The sequence below is a fragment of the Bidens hawaiensis genome, unplaced genomic scaffold, assembly GCF_021521415.1.
Source record: "Bidens hawaiensis isolate Kalapana, Puna unplaced genomic scaffold, B.hawaiensis_p1.1 tig00009543_1, whole genome shotgun sequence".
NCBI lineage: Eukaryota > Viridiplantae > Streptophyta > Magnoliopsida > Asterales > Asteraceae > Bidens > Bidens hawaiensis.
The window spans coordinates 304,504-325,186 of record NW_027491711.1 but is presented as its reverse complement, the minus strand read 5'-3'; positions in this window follow the sequence as shown (position 1 = coordinate 325,186).

Genomic DNA, 20,683 nt, shown 5'->3' with positions numbered 1-20,683 from the left:
TTGAGTATTAGTTGTGTCAAATTGTTGGATATTAAAGGTAACAAGGGGTTGTCCATATTAATCAACTCGAAACCTTTGTTGCAAACGGTTATGTAGGTTAAACCCGCACTGAGCCATGTTTGGACTGTTGGATAATCTGCAAACAAGAAATAGTAATAACGAGCACAAAGAACCGGGCTTGTGTTTGACACAATTCCCTTAAACAGATTCCGAGTCTGTTCCCAGGGTACGCCGGTTTCGAACAGCACCAAGACGTACTGCCGGACCTAACACTTGCCTGAAATCGATCGGTAGGCTTCAATGCGAATATGATCTGTGAGTTGTGTGTTTCTGTTTTTAAGCTCTCTAAAACAGTAGCATCAAGAGGGTTTTATACTCATCAGTGTTTCAACTGAAGAGTTGTCATTACCATGATCATAAAGCCTGATTTAAAGACCATAACAGATATGCCACTGAAGAGTTGTTCATTAAACATACTCTTAAAGCAGCAATCAAGAATTGATTAATGACATCTCTTAATGCAGCAGATACTTGATGAATGAGATAACAAAAAAAAAACGGATCAAGTCACAAAAACGGGTGTCACGCAGAGCCGGTTATTTCGAACGGCATTCGTGTCCGCAGGTCGCGCGGGCGACGCATTGGTTCAGAAAATTTTCCTGACCCAGAACCCGATTTTCCACCCCCCCCTGCGCGCGGGTAGGTGTCCAAGTAAAATGTAACAACAGATTTAATGGAGTCTACTTGTTTCCCTTTATATCCCACTCCTCATTATATCCCCACACCGATGTGGGACACTCACTCACATTCACACATAAATTCTAACAATCCCCCACATGAATGGGAGATACTATCAGAAACATTACCCTTCCGATTTCAACAGTTGAGTTTTGCATACGATAGGTAGATCTAACTCTTTGAACCTTCGCTTATGAAGTGCACTTGGCCCACTAGCACTGAGTAGAACTCGATGTCTTTGAACTCGTTTGCCGTTTATGTGGACGACAGTACATTTCACACAAGACTCTCCCTGACAACGTCAAGTCCTCATAGTTGTGTCCGTTAAGGTCATGGACACGTGCCTGGTTCTGTGAGAGCTCTTAGGTATTGTGCCCCGCCAATACCCTTTGAAGCGACCCCACTTCTCTCTCACATAGGTGATTCACTAGAAATGTTAACCTTAGTCGAATCATTAAAAGTCATAGACTTAACCTCAAGCTTTGTCACTTTTAGGAATGGACTAGGAAGATTACTAAATCTTTTTAGTGAACTCCCCTTTTAAAGGGTGGGTGTTAAACAATTCTTCCCCACAGTGACCTCGTCTGTTCCTACAAGTAGGTTGTCCTATTGAACTCAGATCTTGGGATCTCCAGTCAGCTGAGTTAGGTTTCCTTCGTATGAACTTAATTTTTCAAGGGCTTTAGTCCCATTCCCATGGACGACTTCTGAACTAACTCTCTATTTAAGCCTTTTGTTAGCGGATTCGCAATGTTATCTTTTGACTTCACATAGTCAACAGAGATAACTCCTGTAGAGATTAGTTGTCGTACCGTATTATGTCTACGTCTTATATGTCTGTTTTTACCGTTATACATTGTGCTATGAGCTCTGCCAATTGCCGATTGGCTATCACAATGTATGCATATGGCCGATGCCGGCTTCGGCCACCTTGGTATATCCGCAACAAATTGACGTATCCACTCTGCCTCTTCACCTGCTTTATCCAACGCGATGAATTCTGATTCCATCGTGGATCTAGCAATAACCGTTTGCTTTGACGACTTCCACGATATTGCTGCACCTCCGAGTGTGAACACATATCCACTCGTTGCCCTGGAATCATTCGTATCAGATATCCAATTTGCATCACAGTAACCTTCAATAACTGCTGGATATCTATTATACTGCAGCCCGTAGTCTCGTGTGAATCTCAAGTACCTAAGCACCCTTGTCACACACCTCCAATGAATTTCATTTGGATTGCTTGTGTATCTACTGAGTTTACTTACAGCATATGCTAAATCTGGTCTGGTACAACTCATTAGATACATCAAGCTACCTATAATTCTTGAATACTCTAATTGGTTCACAGGCTCACCTCGATTTTTGGCTAGATGTTGACTCGTGTCAATCGGAGTTCTAGCCACATTAGAGTCATTTGCATTGAATTTCTCAAGAATTTTATCCACATAATGAGACTGACTTAAAACAAGTCCATTCTGGATTCGCGTGATTTTAACGCCCAAAATCACATCCGCTAAACCCATATCCTTCATATCAAATCTTGCTCTCAGGATATTCTTTGTTCCAGTTATCACTTTTTCATTGCTTCCTACAATGAGTATGTCATCCACATACAAACATAATATGACATATCCGTCTGGTGTATCTTTTACATATATACACTTGTCACATTCATTTATCTTAAATCCGGAGTTAAGCATGACATGATCAAACCTTTGATGCCATTGTTTTGGAGCTTGTTTTAAACCATATAAAGATTTGACAAGCTTGCAAACTTTCTTTTCCTGTCCCTTGGCTATAAAGCCTTCGGGTTGCTCCATGTAAATCTCTTCCTCTAGATTTCCATTTAAGAAAGCCGTTTTCACATCCATTTGATGAACTTCCAAATTTCTAATAGCTGCAATGGCAAGCACCATTCTGATGGAAGTTATTCGCGTTACTGGCGAATACGTATCAAAGTAATCCAGTCCTTCTCGTTGTTTAAATCCTTTGATTACCAATCTTGCCTTATACTTCTCAATGGTACCATCTGGCTTCAATTTTTTCTTGAAAATCCATCGGTATCCTAGTGGTTTACATCTATCAGGAAGATCCACTAGCTCCCAAGTATGATTCTGTAAAATAGAATCTATTTCACTATTAATTGCCTCCTTCCATTGAGGTCCATCTGAGGAGTTTACCGCTTCTTGATAAGTTCGCGGTTCTTCCTCAACCATATAGGTGAGGAAATCAGGACCAAACGATTTCTCGATTCTTTGTCTTTTACTCCTTCGAATATCACTGTTATCAATTTCAGATTGTCCTTGAGATTCGTTGTTTCCAACCTTTTCTCTGAACATATTTTCCATGTCTGGGACATTCTTTTCGGATGAATTTTGTAAGTCCGTTTTGGGTCCTTTTAAACACGGAAAAATGTGCTCAAACCATGAAGCATCATTTGATTCCAATATGGTGCCTTTGGACACTCCAGGGTTTTTGGAGTCATACACCATAAACCTAAGAGGACCACGCATTTGAGTGTATCCGATAAACACACAGTCTACGGTTTTTGGACCTATCACCAAACGCTTTGGTGGTGTCACTACCACCTTGGCCAGACACCCCCACACTCGTAGATATTTATATGATGGTCTGTCTCCAGTCCATAATTCGTATGGAGTGATATCCTTTTCTTTCCGGGGAATTAAATTTAGAATGAAATTTGCTGATAATAACGCATCCCCCCACATGTCTTCTCTCACCCCAGAGCTTATTAGCATGGCATTCATCATTTCTTTTAAGGTTCGATTTTTCCTTTCCGCCATACCATTCGATTGAGGTGAGTAAGGAGGAGTAAGTTCATGTATAATCCCATTTTTTGCACATAAATCTGCAAAAGGATAAACATACTCACCACCTCGATCACTCCTTACCTTTTTTATCTTTCGGTTTAGTTGATTTTCAACTTCGGCTTTAAACAAAACAAATTTGTCAATAGCCTCGTCCTTACTTTGAGTAAGTACACATAGCAAAATCGCGTGCTATCATCAATAAACGTTATGAAATATTTATTTCCACTTCCCGTAGGAATTGCTTTCAAGTCACACACATCTGTGTGTATTAATTCAAGTGGACTTGTATTTCGTTCAACCTTTTTGAACGATGTTCGAGTTTGCTTTGCTTCTACACAAGTTTCGCATTTATGGTTTGAGTCAATATCAATCTTTGGTATGCAGTTTAATTTTATCATGTGACGAATGGAATTAAAATTAACATGACCTAGTCTACCATGCCACGTGTTAGAAGACTCAAGCAAATAAGCAGAACTAGAACCAGTCTTATTCATTCCATTGATAACCATTACATTTAGTTTAAACATACCATGCAAAGCATAGCCCTTTCCAACATACATACCATTTTTGGTCAACACAACTTTATCAGACTCAAACACCAATTTAAAACCAAACTTGTTTAACTGCCATCCAGACACGAGATTCTTACGAATCTCTGGAACATACAACACATTGCTCAATGTAAGTTCCTTTCCTGAAGTCATCTTTAGGATCACATTTCCTTCCCCTTTGATATCAGCAGTGGCAGAGTTACCCATGAAAAGTTTATCTTCACTTGTCACTTCTTTAAAAGTATTGAACATACTTTTATCAGCACACACGTGGCGGGTGGCCCCGGTATCAACCCACCACTCCTGGTTATCTGACCCAACCATATTTGCTTCAGTAATCATCATTGTGAGGTCAGAAATCATGGCTACCAGGTTATCCACCTCATTCATCATGTTGGCCTGTTTAGATACCTCCTTCTTGGGAAGCTTGCATTCACTAGCCTTATGTCCAGGCTTATCACAATTGTAACATTTCCCTTGGAATCTTCTTTTCATAATTCCTCCTTTGGGTCCAAAATTTGACCCTTTGGATTTCTTGAACCCACCTCGCTTGTTATTGTTATTGCCTTTAAATGATCTACCATGCTCTACCACATTGGCCTTAGCAATTTCAGGAATGACATTCTTTTTAATAGCAACCTTATTATCTTCTTCAATACGAAGACGTACAACCAAGTCTTCAATTGTCATTTCCTTTCGCTTATGTTTCAAATAATTCTTGAAATCTATCCAACTCGGTGGCAATTTTTCAATGATAGCAGCTACTTGGAACGTTTCACTCAACACCATTCCTTCTGCATGAACATCATGAAGAATGACTTGCAATTCTTGAACTTGACTCATGACAGTTTTTGAGTCGACCATAGCAAAATCCAAGAACTTGGCCACCACAAATTTCTTAGAACCTGCATCCTCGGTTTTATATTTTCGTTCAAGTGATTCCCACAGCTCTTTAGCTGTTTTTGCTTTACAATACACATTGTAAAGTGAATCAACCAATCCATTAAGGACATAGTTCCTGCATAGGAAATCAGAATGATTCCATGCATGCATCGCGCTGACTGAATGAACAGTCATGGCGTCCTCATCAACCTCAGGAGCAGTCTCAGACAAGAACCTAGCCAGATTCAATGTCGTTAAGTAGAACAGCATCTTCTGCTGCCAACGTTTAAAGTTGACTCCGTTGAACTTCTCGGGTCGCTCAGCATGGGTTGCCACAGCATTAGGCAACGGTGCGACCAAAGCAGTGGTAACAGCAACAGATGTTGTGTACACCGGAGGAACTCCCTCGACACCAGAGGTCGTAACAGGAGCAGAAAACACTGACTGAGACGTTTGATTATCCATCACTGAAATCGATCGAGCAAAACATCAGTAAAAAAAAATAATAATAATAATCTGTTTAAGTTTGTTGGATAATCTGCAAACAAGAAATAGTAATAACGAGCACAAAGAACCGGGCTTGTGTTTGACACAATTCCCTTAAACAGATTCCGAGTCTGTTCCCAGGGTACGCCGGTTTCGAACAGCACCAAGACGTACTGCCGGACCTAACACTTGCCTGAAATCGATCGGTAGGCTTCAATGCGAATATGATCTGTGAGTTGTGTGTTTCTGTTTTTAAGCTCTCTAAAACCGTAGCATCAAGAGGGTTTTATACTCATCAGTGTTTCAACTGAAGAGTTGTCATTACCATGATCATAAAGCCTGATTTAAAGACCATAACAGATATGCCACTGAAGAGTTGTTCATTAAACATACTCTTAAAGCAGCAATCAAGAATTGATTAATGACATCTCTTAATGCAGCAGATACTTGATGAATGAGATAACAAAAAAAAAACGGATCAAGTCACGCAGAGCCGGTTATTTCGAACGGCATTCGTGTCCGCAGGTCGCGCGGGCGACGCATTGGTTCAGAAAATTTTCCTGACCCAGAACCCGATTTTCCACCCCCCCCTGCGCGCGGGTAGGTGTCCAAGTAAAATGTAACAACAGATTTAATGGAGTCTACTTGTTTCCCTTTATATCCCACTCCTCATTATATCCCCACACCGATGTGGGACACTCACTCACATTCACACATAAATTCTAAGACGTCAAGTGGGGTCGGTTGAAGGTCAAGGTCCGAGTCATGGCCATAGTCAGGGTATAGGACCATGCTAAGTGTGGACTCGATCCCGTCAAAGTAGTCAACGCAACTGCCCCACAAACTTTTTCCTGGGATATCTGCTGCCGCAGACGCGATGATTCAGATTTGTTTTATAGCTGATCGGGCTTCATTAAGAGCGGCATGCACGCTTATGTCTAGGAATTGTTTTGCGGGTATGGTGGTGGCAGCGGGGTGTAATCCCGCGAAGTAGTGGTTGCATGTTTCGTAGTGTGGGTTTGGTGGCACCACCAGTTTATGGTTGGTTCCGATGAGCATGAAATGATGAAGGAAATGAAGCAAAAGAAGAGAGTAAGCTTCATAGTTAAAGCCATGTTTTGGTAATTTGGTGATAGATGAAGTTCTTGATATATGGTACTTGTAGTCATGTAAATTAATGGTGATAAATCTTCAACTTTATGATTATATATGGTTTAATGGTTAAAGATAATGCAATATGAGCAAACTAAGCATTACATTATAAGTACTTTATTGTGATAACATTTTTGTGATTTACCAAGGAATTTAAAAGGGAAAAATCTTCAAATTTGGAATATTACATATTCTAAAATTAATGTCGTATCTAAAAATCTTTTAATTCTAAAAAATGACAGAATACTTAAAATTTAATAGAAAGCTTAAAAAAAAGTATGTCGCTGTAAAAAATGGGCTACGACCATGTGAAAACATCATGGTCGTAGGCAGTGGCGGATCTAGACCATAATCTCAGGGGTAACGTTCAAAAAAAAAATTTACCGTGTTCTATACAAGGTAAACGAAATTTTTTTACCGTATTTCATATAATAACAGAATTTTTTTTACGATATTTCATACAAAAGTTTTTTGTTTTTTTTTAACTTGTCTTTGGACCAATATCATCGTTCCTTGTAATTTTCATTTAAAATGATTGCTAATAAGACTTTGTTGTTTCATCTTCTAAGTTCCCTAATTTTAGAAGGGAGAAAATTTAAACCATAAATCTATAATCAATTTTCAATTTACACATAAACCCTAAATCCCTAATCAATTACAATTTTCAATTTATATTATCCGAATATCCAACAAACCATAATCAATCATTCAATTGCTATCAATTAGGTGGTGCTCCATTGCCAAAGACAAAGCCTTTAAAACACCTGGGTTTGGAGGGATCTTGGGTTCAAATCCTAAAGACAACAAAAATTAAAAGTTCACTGTAATTGTCCATAAACAATTCTAAATTAACAATTTATACAAACAAATAAGCAATTACAATTGTAAGCAGAAGTAGAAGAATACATAAATTGAACAAGTAGAATTCAAACCGTGAATGAGGGAGTGAGGGACTGAAGGAGCATGCAGGGGGTTGGGGCAGCGTGGGGTGGAAGCCACGATTGAATGAAACTTTGGTTTGTTGAATGTTGATGTCCGACCTAAACCAAACGCTTAAGCATAAAGGAAAAACAAACAAACAAATGGTTTTATTTAGTTTGTGCTTAAATTTGGTTGGGCTTTAATTGATTTCGGCTTTTAATTTGGTTGGGCTTTAAACAAACAGGGGTAATGTTATATTTTTTTAGGGGTAGCGAAATACGAAAACCGACCAAAACATATAAAATTTGTACTATCGACGAAAAGTTGAGGGGTAGCGGAGGCTACCCCTAGTATATAACTAGGTCCGCCACTAGTCGTAGGCCTTCGGCCACTCATAAACTTTAACACAAGCATAACCAAAGGTGGCATCACCGTAGGTATCATATCGTCACATTCACATTTTAGTGGTTGTAGCAACTCAAAAGTGTGGCTAAATGGTACCAATATTTGTTGTTAGAATTATTCATTTTGTCCCAACAAGTGTGGCTAAACAGTGCAAACTGCTACATCTATGCTTTTCAGGTGTCTTCGTTTGTGTTATATGGTCACAAAAAAGTGTATTTTGGCTACAACCATTTAAAAAAACAGTGGCTAAAGGGTTGTTGGAATCAAACATAACAAATATGGCTAACAAGTACAAACTACCACATGAACGTATTGAAAATGTGGTCGTTTGTGTTATATATATGGTCACAAAAAATTATGTTTTGATCACATCAATGACAAAAAAACAATGACTAAAGAGTTGTTGGAATGAACCATAACAAATGAGACTAAAGGGTTACAAACTAACAACGACCAAATAAATGTATTCTGAGTATGACGTTTTTTATTATACAACCACAGAATGTATGTTTTAATCACATCCATTTCAAAAAACTATGCCGTAAAGGGTTGTTGAAAGTGATCATTAGCGGGGCTAAAAGGTTGCAACGGCCACGTCAGTGTATCCTGAGTGTCACTGTTTCTATTTTATAGTCATGATAAAGTTTGTATTAGCCACATATATTTAAAAATACCGTGGCTGAAGGCTTCTTGTAATGAGTCATTTTGTCCAAATAAAAGGGGCTAAAGGGTAGCAACGACCACATGCTTCATTGTAATTGATTTGTATTATACAGTCACAAAAAAAGTATTTTTTAGTCACATCCATTTCAAAAAACCATGGAAAAGGGTTGTAGTCAAACATTTTGTCTCATTAAAGTGTGACTAAAGGGTAGCAATAGCCACGTAAATTCATAGTAAATGTGGTCATTTGTATTATATAGTTACAAAAAAAATTTTGTTTTAGCCACATTCATTTCAGAAAAATGTCGCTAAAGGGTTGCAATAGTCACATGAATTTATTGTGATTCGATGTAGCCATTTTCATGTAGTTATCTATTTAATTTCAATTTAATTTATGAAATAAAACTGCATTAACACTACTACAGAAATGGCAAAAGCGACTGCCATTTCGGTCGCAAATCGGTTGCGAATGCCCTTTTGCGACCGGTTTAAGCGGTCTGTTAAACCTTGGTCGGGAATTATTTTGCGACCATTTTTGAGACCGAAAATATTGTTGCCACCGATTTTGCGACAAAATTTGTAGTTGCAAATTTAACGACCGAATCTGCGACCGAGTCGTTTTTGTGACCGATTTTGTGACCAAATGTTTAGCGACCGAGGTTGCGACCGAAATTTTTCCCAACCGGATTTGCAACCGAGAACTTTACGACCAGCTTTGCGACCCAACCTATTTACGACCGATTTTGTGACTAAAAATTTTACGACATGCTTTGTGACCGAACCTATGTACAACCGAATTTTGTGACCGAAAATTTTGCGACTAAATTTTGCAACCGGAAACTTTTACGACTGATTTTACAACCAAATGATTAGCGATCGCAATTGAACCTCTTTGCGATTGATACGTTTAGCGACCGAAATTGTGACAATCTATTTACACATGATTTTGCGACTGACTTCGCAACCGAGCTTTGGTAAAAATTTGCGACCAGTCTTTTGACTATAGTTTCGATCAAAAATAAATATGTAGAATTCAAAGAATCTTTTTTTTTCAGTTTTGCACTATTTATAAATTTCAATGCCATAATCAAATAGTTGCAAAGTTAACAAGATTGATACGATTCGTAAAACTAACAAACATTAAAAACAAATACAACAAAAGTATAGAGGTACAATGAGAAATGTCGAACATAGTTGCACTACAAAAAAACCTAATTTAACTAATTAGAGATATTTTTTGTTATGTTCTTCAAAAGGAATTGAATTTGCTCTTGCATTTCGTTGTTTTTCTCTTGCATTTTGGCATTTGCAACCCTATTTTCCTTGATTTGCTCCATCATTGAAAGTTTCTCCGCTCTTTCTTTTTTCCTTTTCTAGTGTTTCCGTTTCTTTCTCTTGCCGTAGTTGCACTATTTCCTCATTCAACCGTTGTACCTATAATTAAAATACAACATTAAAATTTAATTTTACAACATTTTAGAAGATGTTTCAACCTTTAAAGTAAATTAGATAGTACTTATAAGATTATAATGGTTTAACGTCTCACTAAATAGTACTTATTTTCTCGTTAGTATATTTTGTTAATTTATTATGCTTATTGTTAGCGATGACCATCTAACGGGTCACACCCGCCAGACCCGTGTACCCGGCCCGCCAAACACATTTAACAAACCCGTATTCCCCATAAACATGTTTGAAGATTTCACATAAACAGGAAGCGTTCTGGTCCAGGACAGAACAATGTTTGAACCATAGTCACATAAATCGCTCAACATGCCGTGAATTTCGTATTGGTACAAAATGTACTAAATCGGAATTCGTTAGCGTTTCGATCGCTTACGAAATCGCGATCCAAATCGCCAGTACGTCGATCTAATTGACCCCAAAATCGTGAATCATAATCGATGGTACGTTGCTCAGGTTGAACCAGAAATCGCCATTCATAATCATTGATAAGTCACTCCAAATCGATTAGCGGGATTTCTGGATTCGTTCCTGAATTACCGCAATTCAGATATGTCGTAATTTCTGGAATCGTTGCTACGTCTCTTCGATTTCAAAAGGTAATAAGCTAATAGTAATAGCTATAACCGTGTGCCTTTAAAAGATATATGATTTAATTATCTCCTTATAATTAAGGAGATTGCTATAACTGTAATTGACTAAATTATATTTACTATAAATATACACATTTAAACCAATTAATGAGGATTTATAGTCTATTTTCCTTAATTTACAAAGCTTTTCTTATATATATATATATAGGCTAAGTATAAAATGAAAACCCACTTGAGTTGTGAAAACTCAAGAAACCCATTCTCAACCACATGTTTTTAATTAATGTTTAAATCTTGTGGTCCACAATTTAAGTGAATAAAAAATGTATATATAAATATAACTTTCTCTCTCTCCTGAAAACTAGCCCTGCTTGCGGTGCGCACATATGATGTATATATGTGTGAACCCTCGGGTGAGCAAAAGTGAAATTGCACTAATTTTGACGTTATTTTACTAATCTCGTGAAAATAACGTTAAAAGTGACGGTTAATCAGGCATCATGTAGTGGCGTTGATAGCCGAAAGACAAGGGTACATGCACCGATCAGCCGGTGTCCCGATGATTGAGTGCTATGTGCCTTATGTCCAAGGCTTGATGCAAAACTACTATCGAGCCGGGGATCTCACCGGAAGCAGCCTCTCTATCCTTATGGGGTAGAGGTAAGGCTGTCTACATCTTACCCTCCTCAGACCCTACTATAGCTTTGCTATTGGTGGGATATACTGAGTACGATGATGATGATGATGATCTCTCCTGAAAACATATATAAAAATTAGTAAAAAAATGTTAAAAAATAGCAAAACATTTTTTTTTGATGTTTCGATGTTTTGTATTAAATGTTACAGCATATATTACATGTAACAAAAAAAAACGATGTTACATAGGGTTTTCGCAGGTTTTCACAACTCAAGTGGGTTTTCATTTTAACCTTACCCTATATATATACACATATATACATATACATATATATATATATATAACATGTATAAATTCCTATCGATGTTACCTCTTTTCTATAAACATACTGTTCTTTTTTAATAATGAAAATTCGGTTTTGAACTTGACATTTGCTGTTGATTTAAAAACTAATAACATTTGAATATTTGGTGCTAAAATTAGTGATGAAGCTACTTTTTAATGTTATAGAATGAAATTGTTGTTTGTATTACCAGTAGGCAAAAGAACACAAGAAACCCAATTATTTTGAATTGGGTATATCAAACCGGACTGTATGGTACAATGTACCGGTTCGTACCGGAATGAACCTACCCCTTTGTACCGAATTCGTCTAGCCTAGCGAACCGCGTTCCCGTACCGGAGTGAACCAGAATTTAGGTGACTATGGACTGGCCCATTTTTAGTGGTCAGATTCCAGGTTTGAAAATATCATTTAACCGGTTCAGGTTCAGGTCCAGGTTGGTCCTGTTACAGACCCCTATATACTATCATGCAATTCTAAGCAAACAAAGTAACAAAATGATCTTTTATATCACTTGAATATAAATGAAAAGGTTGACCAAAATAGAATAAACATACCTCTTCATTTCTTGCAGGTAAATACGAAGAACTAGTACCCGGCGTTGACGGTATACCCGTCATCACAGCATGTGGATCACTAATATCATTAAACCCATAAAGCCTACCTTTTTTCTTTCCCCCAACAGCTTGTACCCATGAGTCTGGATCAAATAACGGGCGTTTGCTAGCATAATCTCCATGCTTCTCCTTGACATATTTCTGATATGATATCTATAACATACAAGAAATAATGTTTTTTAAGATTTATAACTTCTGATAAATAACTAATAAGAACATACATTTTATAAGTAAAGAAACTTACAAGAGAGTCCTTTGCTCGGGTGTCAACCCAATCAATATCGTTATGTATATCGATCTCATCCAAAACGTTGGCATCCCCTGAATCCTCGCCTCCTCTACGGCTCGACAATCTATCTAAAGGTCTTGTCCCTTTCTTCCCGTGTGACTGCATCCAAATTTCATCTACGGTGGCAGATCGCCCAAGTTCTTTATCCTACAAAAGTCATATTTGAAGATTAATATTGGCATGCAATGTTTATTATAAAAGGACAATTAACATCTCTTACTGCTTTTAGTTTAACCATCACGTAGGTTTGTGAGCCGAGAGTATGTTTGCCCCCTGTTGATTTCTCTCTATTTATGATATTCTGATAAGACTTTTTCTTCCACTCGTCTGTATTCCATTTTTGAATTAGTTTTTTCCCAAATCTCAGCCCCCATCCATTGTGGCTTGTGTGGAATAAGAACAGTGAAATCATCTACAAATTCTGCACCTGCCTTACTTGCAGCAACCTTAGCACCCTCCCGAAGCCTACTCAACAAATCCTTAAACTTTCTTTTCATAAACTTCACCCAGCAAGAGTGAACTTGGTCATCCCACTCCTTTTCCCATTGATAGTATCCCTACAAAAAACATTTTTAGTAGTCTTTACGTGCTTACTGTCCATAAATAATCCAAATCCACTCCCGATTTCTTGGTTCAGGTAGAGGCGTAGGGGCAACCGGTCCCCGCCGGCCAACAGTTGACTCGTCATCATCATTACTCTCATGTTGGGACTGTGTCTCATACGCATCCAAAGCTAACCGTTCACCGGTTCCACTATCTTGACCGCTGACTCGACCCCTACCCCTACCACCTCCTGCTGAACTGTGAGCCATGATAGCTACAACAAAAACAAAAAATCAAATACTTACATAGCTGTCATTAAACAGAAAATCACAGATTCATTATTTGTTAAATTGGAAATATTGAATCGGGATATAGAAGATGATTTTGTGATGATTATTTGAGAATTGATTTGAATATTGAGTTTAACATGCAAACAATCACTTAACAGTTTTCAACTAGTTCTTATACAAAAATTGCAGATTTTGGTCCAGGGGCACTTTAGGTATTTTTTTTAAACCAAAAACTTGCAGCAGTTTTCGGAATTGCAGGTTTCCATCGGTTTTCAAACGAAACAACAGTCCTCACTCAGATTGCAAATTAAATTATTTTAACCTATTTGACTCCCATGGAAGTCAAAATTAAAAACTTGGGTTGGCAACAAAGTTACAAACTGCTGTATGTATGGGTATGTGTTTGAATAAAAGATAACGCATGAGGGCTGCTGCAAATTGAGGGTTTTGTAATTGATTGAGATTATAAAGTGATTTTCCCTATTACAAGAATTGCTATACATATAAAATTTAAGAACTAATGCCAAAGGAAAGAAAATATAATCAATCTAATTACAAGACATCAAATAAATAAATATGCAAATGATGAGTTACAATTCCATGTATCTTTACCAATTTGCTTTTGGTTTTCAAATTAGGGGAAAATCGCCTGTTGAACAATCGTGAGAGGAGAGAGTGATTGAGATAATATGGAGTTAAGTTACAATAACCGATCGAAATTGTGGGAACCAATAATGCGGAGTGCTCCATGGAATGAATTAGCGGGAACATATGAAATGAAGGGAGAAGTGGAGCTTGAACGTGGGTGGGTTGAAGAAAGAGGGAGGGAAGGAAGGATTTTGAGAATTTTAACCCAGTTCCTCTTATTTCTATTTTATTTAAACAATATATATGTAATATTTTTATAAATTATGTATTATTACATTTTTATATAAGTTTTAGCTTTATTAATTTAATATATTAATATTTAGTAAGTTAGTTTCTCAAAAGTAAAAGTATTGATTTGCATCCCCTCTATTAGGGGTGTTTACGTTCGGTTCAAAAAGACCATGACTCGCGACACGATTGAAACTGACTTGAAAAAAAACTCATAAAAAACTCGATTTAAAATTGAGCCGAGCCGAGCCGAGCCGTATTGTTTTGTAATCGAGTCGAGCTCAAGCCTGGGGTGGCTCGGTTCGTGGCTCCGCTCATAGGCTCAACTCAATAGCTCTTTTTTTTTATCTTATATACACATACATATATATATATATTGAACAAATGGCAAATTGTGATAGAATAATGAACAATAAACGATGCATTTAAATACAGATAAATGTTCTCTAATTTAGCTAACAAAATATTGACAAACATTGTTCTATAATTTAGCACGTTATTGAATAAATGGTAAATTATGATGAATAATCAATAAACGGTACATATATATACAAAGAAATGTTCTCTAATTTAGCTAACAAACTATTGACTACCATTTACTTTTCCTTTGATTTCGTATTCTATTGTTTAGCATGTTGACAAATAAACGAGCCTATTTACTATTTATCATAAAGAATTATTTATGGTTGTTATATATTATAACTAATAATTAAAATAACAACAATATTCATGGCCAGGGTTAGATTTTTTTTTCTCTGTGTTCGGAATTTTTCATAGTTTTGGGCCTGGATGGGTAGGGTCAGTCATTGAGCCAAAGAACTAAAGTGCAATATCATTACCATAACAAAAGTATATCGTCACCATTAAAATAAAAGCCAAAGTTATGTTAAATAAAAAAGTTTACATATTATAATTGTTACCTACGCGTTTTCATGTATTGAAAACGAATCATAACATCTTCGATTGTGACTGTCAGAAAGAACTCATTTTCAATATAGCAAATGCAAACATCATCGTATAACCCTTACCCATCCGAGTAGTTCAAATATTAAAATGATGATAGAGCAAATCCTAAGGAATACATTCTTTAGGCATGCAAACAAACCAAGTCAAGCCAGAGTTCGACCAAGCTCGAGCTCAGCTGGTTTTGATCTTTATTTCTAAAGCTCGAGCTTGAGCTCGGTTCGTGAGTACTTTTTTTAAACTCGATCTCGGCTCACTTGCTATTTATGAATATATTATTGAGTTATATATATATACATATATGTGTGTGTGTGTGGCTACGTTATCGTACAATAATCCTCATTCAAAAAAAAAACAAACCCATTTCGAACTAAACCAAAAAACCCTTTTTTTAATTAACCCGTCCTGACCCTAACCTATTTTGACCCTAACTCGTTTCAACCCATGACCCGTTCCGACCCATGGCTCGTTCGGCCTAACCCAACCTATTTGCCACCCGTAATTTTAATAAAAAATACATGGAAAGTTAGTTACTTTAAAGTAAAATATATATAGAATACGGTGCATTTAATGGTAAATTGTGATTGAATAATGAGCAATAAACGCTACAATTAAATACAAAGAAACGTTCTAATTTAGCTAACAAAATATTGGCTATCATTTCCTTCTCTTTAGTTTCGTATTTTATAGTTTAGCATGTTGACAAATGAACTAGCCTATTTATTATTTACCATACGAATTATTTATGGTTGTTATATATTATAACTAATAATTACTATAACAATAATATTCATGGCTAGAGTCAGAAATTTTTTTCTATAGGTTTGGAATTTTTCGGTGTTAGATTTTTTCCCAGCATCAAAGTTTTCATGTCCGAATGGGTCGGGTCAGTCATTCAGCCAAATAACTAAAACGCAATATCATTACCATAACAAAAGTATATCGTCACCATTAAAATACAAGCCAAAGTCATATTAAATAAAAAAAAGTTTACATATTATAAATAATTATAATTGTTACCTACGCGTTTTCATGTATTGAAAACGAATCATAACATCTTCGATTGTGACTGTCAGAAAGAACTCATTTTCAATATAGCAAATGCAAACATCATTCATATAACCCTTACCCATCCGAGTAGTTCGAATATGTTTTTAAAATGATGATAGAGGAAATCCAAAGGAATAAATTCTTTAAGCATGCAAACGAACCCAGTTAAGCCAGAGCTCGACCAAGCTCGAGCTCAGCTCGTTTCGATCTTTATTTCTAAAGCTTGAGCTCAGTTCCTGAGTAGTTTTTTAAACTCAATCTCGGCTCATTTGCTGCTTATGAATATATTATTGGGTTATACTTATATGTGTGTGTGTGTGTGCGTGCGTGTGTGTGGCTACCCTATCCTACAATAATCCTCGTTAAAAAAAAAACCCCATTTCGACCTGAAAAACCCTTTTTTTTAATTGACCCGTCCTGACCCTAACCTATTCTGACCCTGACTCGTTTCAACCCACGACCCGTTCCGACCCAAACCAAAAAACCCTTTTTTTAATTGACCCGTCCTGACCCTAACCTATTCTGACCCTAACTCGTTTCAAGCCACGACCCGTTCCGACCCATGACTCGTTCGACCTAACCCAACCTATTTGCCACCCCTAATTTTAATAAGAAATACATTGCAAGTGGTCATTTGTATTATATAGTTACAAAAAAAATTTTGTTTTAGCCACATTCATTTCAGAAAAATGTCGCTAAAGGGTTGCAATAGTCACATGAATTTATTGTGATTCGATGTAGCCATTTTCATGTAGTTATCTATTTAATTTCAATTTAATTTATGAAATAAAACTGCATTAACACTACTACAGAAATCGGCAAAAGCGACTGCCATTTCGGTCGCAAATCGGTTGCGAATGCCCTTTTGCGACCGGTTTAAGCGGTCGGTTAAACCTTGGTCGGGAATTATTTTGCGACCATTTTTGTGACCGAAAATATTGTTGCCACCGATTTTGCGACAAAATTTGTAGTTGCAAATTTAACGACCGAATCTGCGACCGAGTCGTTTTTGTGACCGATTTTGTGACCAAATGTTTAGCGACCGAGGTTGCGACCGAAATTTTTCCCAACCGGATTTGCAACCGAGAACTTTACGACCAGCTTTGCGACCCAACCTATTTACGACCGATTTTGTGACTAAAAATTTTACGACATGCTTTGTGACCGAACCTATGTACAACCGAATTTTGTGACCGAAAATTTTGCGACTAAATTTTGCAACCGGAAACTTTTACGACTGATTTTACAACCAAATGGTTAGCGATCGCAATTGAACCTCTTTGCGATTGATACGTTTAGCGACCGAAATTGTGACAATCTATTTACACATGATTTTGCGACTGACTTCGCAACCGAGCTTTGGTAAAAATTTGCGACCAGTCTTTTGACTATAGTTTCGATCAAAAATAAATATGTAGAATTCAAAGAATCTTTTTTTTTTCAGTTTTGCACTATTTATAAATTTCAATGCCATAATCAAATAGTTGCAAAGTTAACAAGATTGATACGATTCGTAAAACTAACAAACATTAAAAACAAATACAACAAAAGTATAGAGGTACAATGAGAAATGTCGAACATAGTTGCACTACAAAAAAACCTAATTTAACTAATTAGAGATATTTTTTGTTATGTTCTTCAAAAGGAATTGAATTTGCTCTTGCATTTCGTTGTTTTTCTCTTGCATTTTGGCATTTGCAACCCTATTTTCCTTGATTTGCTCCATCATTGAAAGTTTCTCCGCTCTTTCTTTTTTCCTTTTCTAGTGTTTCCGTTTCTTTCTCTTGCCGTAGTTGCACTATTTCCTCATTTAACCGTTGTACCTATAATTAAAATACAACATTAAAATTTAATTTTACAACATTTTAGAAGATGTTTCAACCTTTAAAGTAAATTAGATAGTACTTATAAGATTATAATGGTTTAACGTCTCACTAAATAGTACTTATTTTCTCGTTAGTATATTTTGTTAATTTATTATGCTTATTGTTAGCGATGACCATCTAACGGGTCACACCCGCCAGACCCGTGTACCCGGCCCGCCAAACACATTTAACAAACCCGTATTCCCCATAAACATGTTTGAAGATTTCACATAAACAGGAAGCGTTCTGGTCCAGGACAGAACAATGTTTGAACCATAGTCACATAAATCGCTCAACATGCCGTGAATTTCGTATTGGTACAAAATGTACTAAATCGGAATTCGTTAGCGTTTCGATCGCTTACGAAATCGCGATCCAAATCGCCAGTACGTCGATCTAATTGACCCCAAAATCGTGAATCATAATCGATGGTACGTTGCTCAGGTTGAACCAGAAATCGCCATTCATAATCATTGATAAGTCACTCCAAATCGATTAGCGGGATTTCTGGATTCGTTCCTGAATTACCGCAATTCAGATATGTCGTAATTTCTGGAATCGTTGCTACGTCTCTTCGATTTCAAAATGTAATAAGCTAATAGTAATAGCTATAACCGTGTGCCTTTAAAAGATATATGATTTAATTATCTCCTTATAATTAAGGAGATTGCTATAACTGTAATTGACTAAATTATATTTACTATAAATATACACATTTAAACCAATTAATGAGGATTTATAGTCTATTTTCCTTAATTTACAAAGCTTTTCTTATATATATATATATATATATATAGGCTAAGTATAAAATGAAAACCCACTTGAGTTGTGAAAACTCTAGAAACCCATTCTCAACCACATGTTTTTAATTAATGTTTAAATCTTGTGGTCCACAATTTAAGTGAATAAAAAATGTATATATAAATATAACTTTCTCTCTCTCCTGAAAACTAGCCCTGCTTGCGGTGCGCACATATGATGTATATATGTGTGAACCCTCGGGTGGGCAAAAGTGAAATTGCACTAATTTTGACGTTATTTTACTAATCTCGTGAAAATAACGTTAAAAGTGACGGACGGTTAATCAGGCATCATGTAGTGGCGTTGATAGCCGAAAGACAAGGGTACATGCACCGATCAGCCGGTGTCCCGATGATTGAGTGCTATGTGCCTTATGTCCAAGGCTTGATGCAAAACTACTATCGAGCCGGGGGTCTCACCGGAAGCAGCCTCTCTATCCTTATGGGGTAGAGGTAAGGCTGTCTACATCTTACCCTCCTCAGACCCAACTATAGCTTTGCTATTGGTGGGATATACTGAGTACGATGATGATGATGATGATCTCTCCTGAAAACATATATAAAAATTAGTAAAAAAATGTTAAAAAATAGCAAAACATTTTTTTTTGATGTTTCGATGTTTTGTATTAAATGTTACAGCATATATTACATGTAACAAAAAAAAACGATGTTACATAGGGTTTTCGCAGGTTTTCACAACTCAAGTGGGTTTTCATTTTAACCTTACCCTATATATATACACATATATACATATACATATATATATATATATATATATATAAATTCCTATCGATGTTACCTCTTTTCTATAAACATACTGTTCTTTTTTAATAATGAAAATTCGGTTTTGAACTTGACATTTGCTGTTGATTTAAAAACTAATAACATTTGAATATTTGGTGCTAAAATTAGTGATGAAGCTACTTTTTAATGTTATAGAATGAAATTGTTGTTTGTATTACCAGTAGGCAAAAGAACATAAGAAACCCAATTATTTTGAATTGGGTATATCAAACCGGACTGTATGGTACAATGTACCGGTTCGTACCGGAATGAACCTACCCCTTTGTACCGAATTCGTCTAGCCTAGCGAACCGCGTTCCCGTACCGGAGTGAACCAGAATTTAGGTGACTATGGACTGGCCCATTTTTAGTGGTCAGATTCCAGGTTTGAAAATATCATTTAACCGGTTCAGGTCCAGGTTGGTCCTGTTACAGACCCCTATATACTATCATGCAATTCTAAGCAAACAAAGTAACAAAATGATCTTTTATATCACTTGAATATAAATGAAAAGGTTGACCAAAATAGAATAAACATACCTCTTCATTTCTTGCAGGTAAATACGAAGAACTAGTACCCGGCGTTGACGGTATACCCGTCATCACAGCATGTGGATCACTAATATCATTAAACCCATAAAGCCTACCTTTTTTCTTTCCCCCAACAGCTTGTACCCATGAGTCTGGATCAAATAACGGGCGTTTGCTAGCATAATCTCCATGCTTCTCCTTGACATATTTCTGATATGATATCTATAACATACAAGAAATAATGTTTTTTAAGATTTATAACTTCTGATAAATAACTAATAAGAACATACATTTTATAAGTAAAGAAACTTACAAGAGAGTCCTTTGCTCGGGTGTCAACCCAATCAATATCGTTATGTATATCGATCTCATCCAAAACGTTGGCATCCCCTGAATCCTCGCCT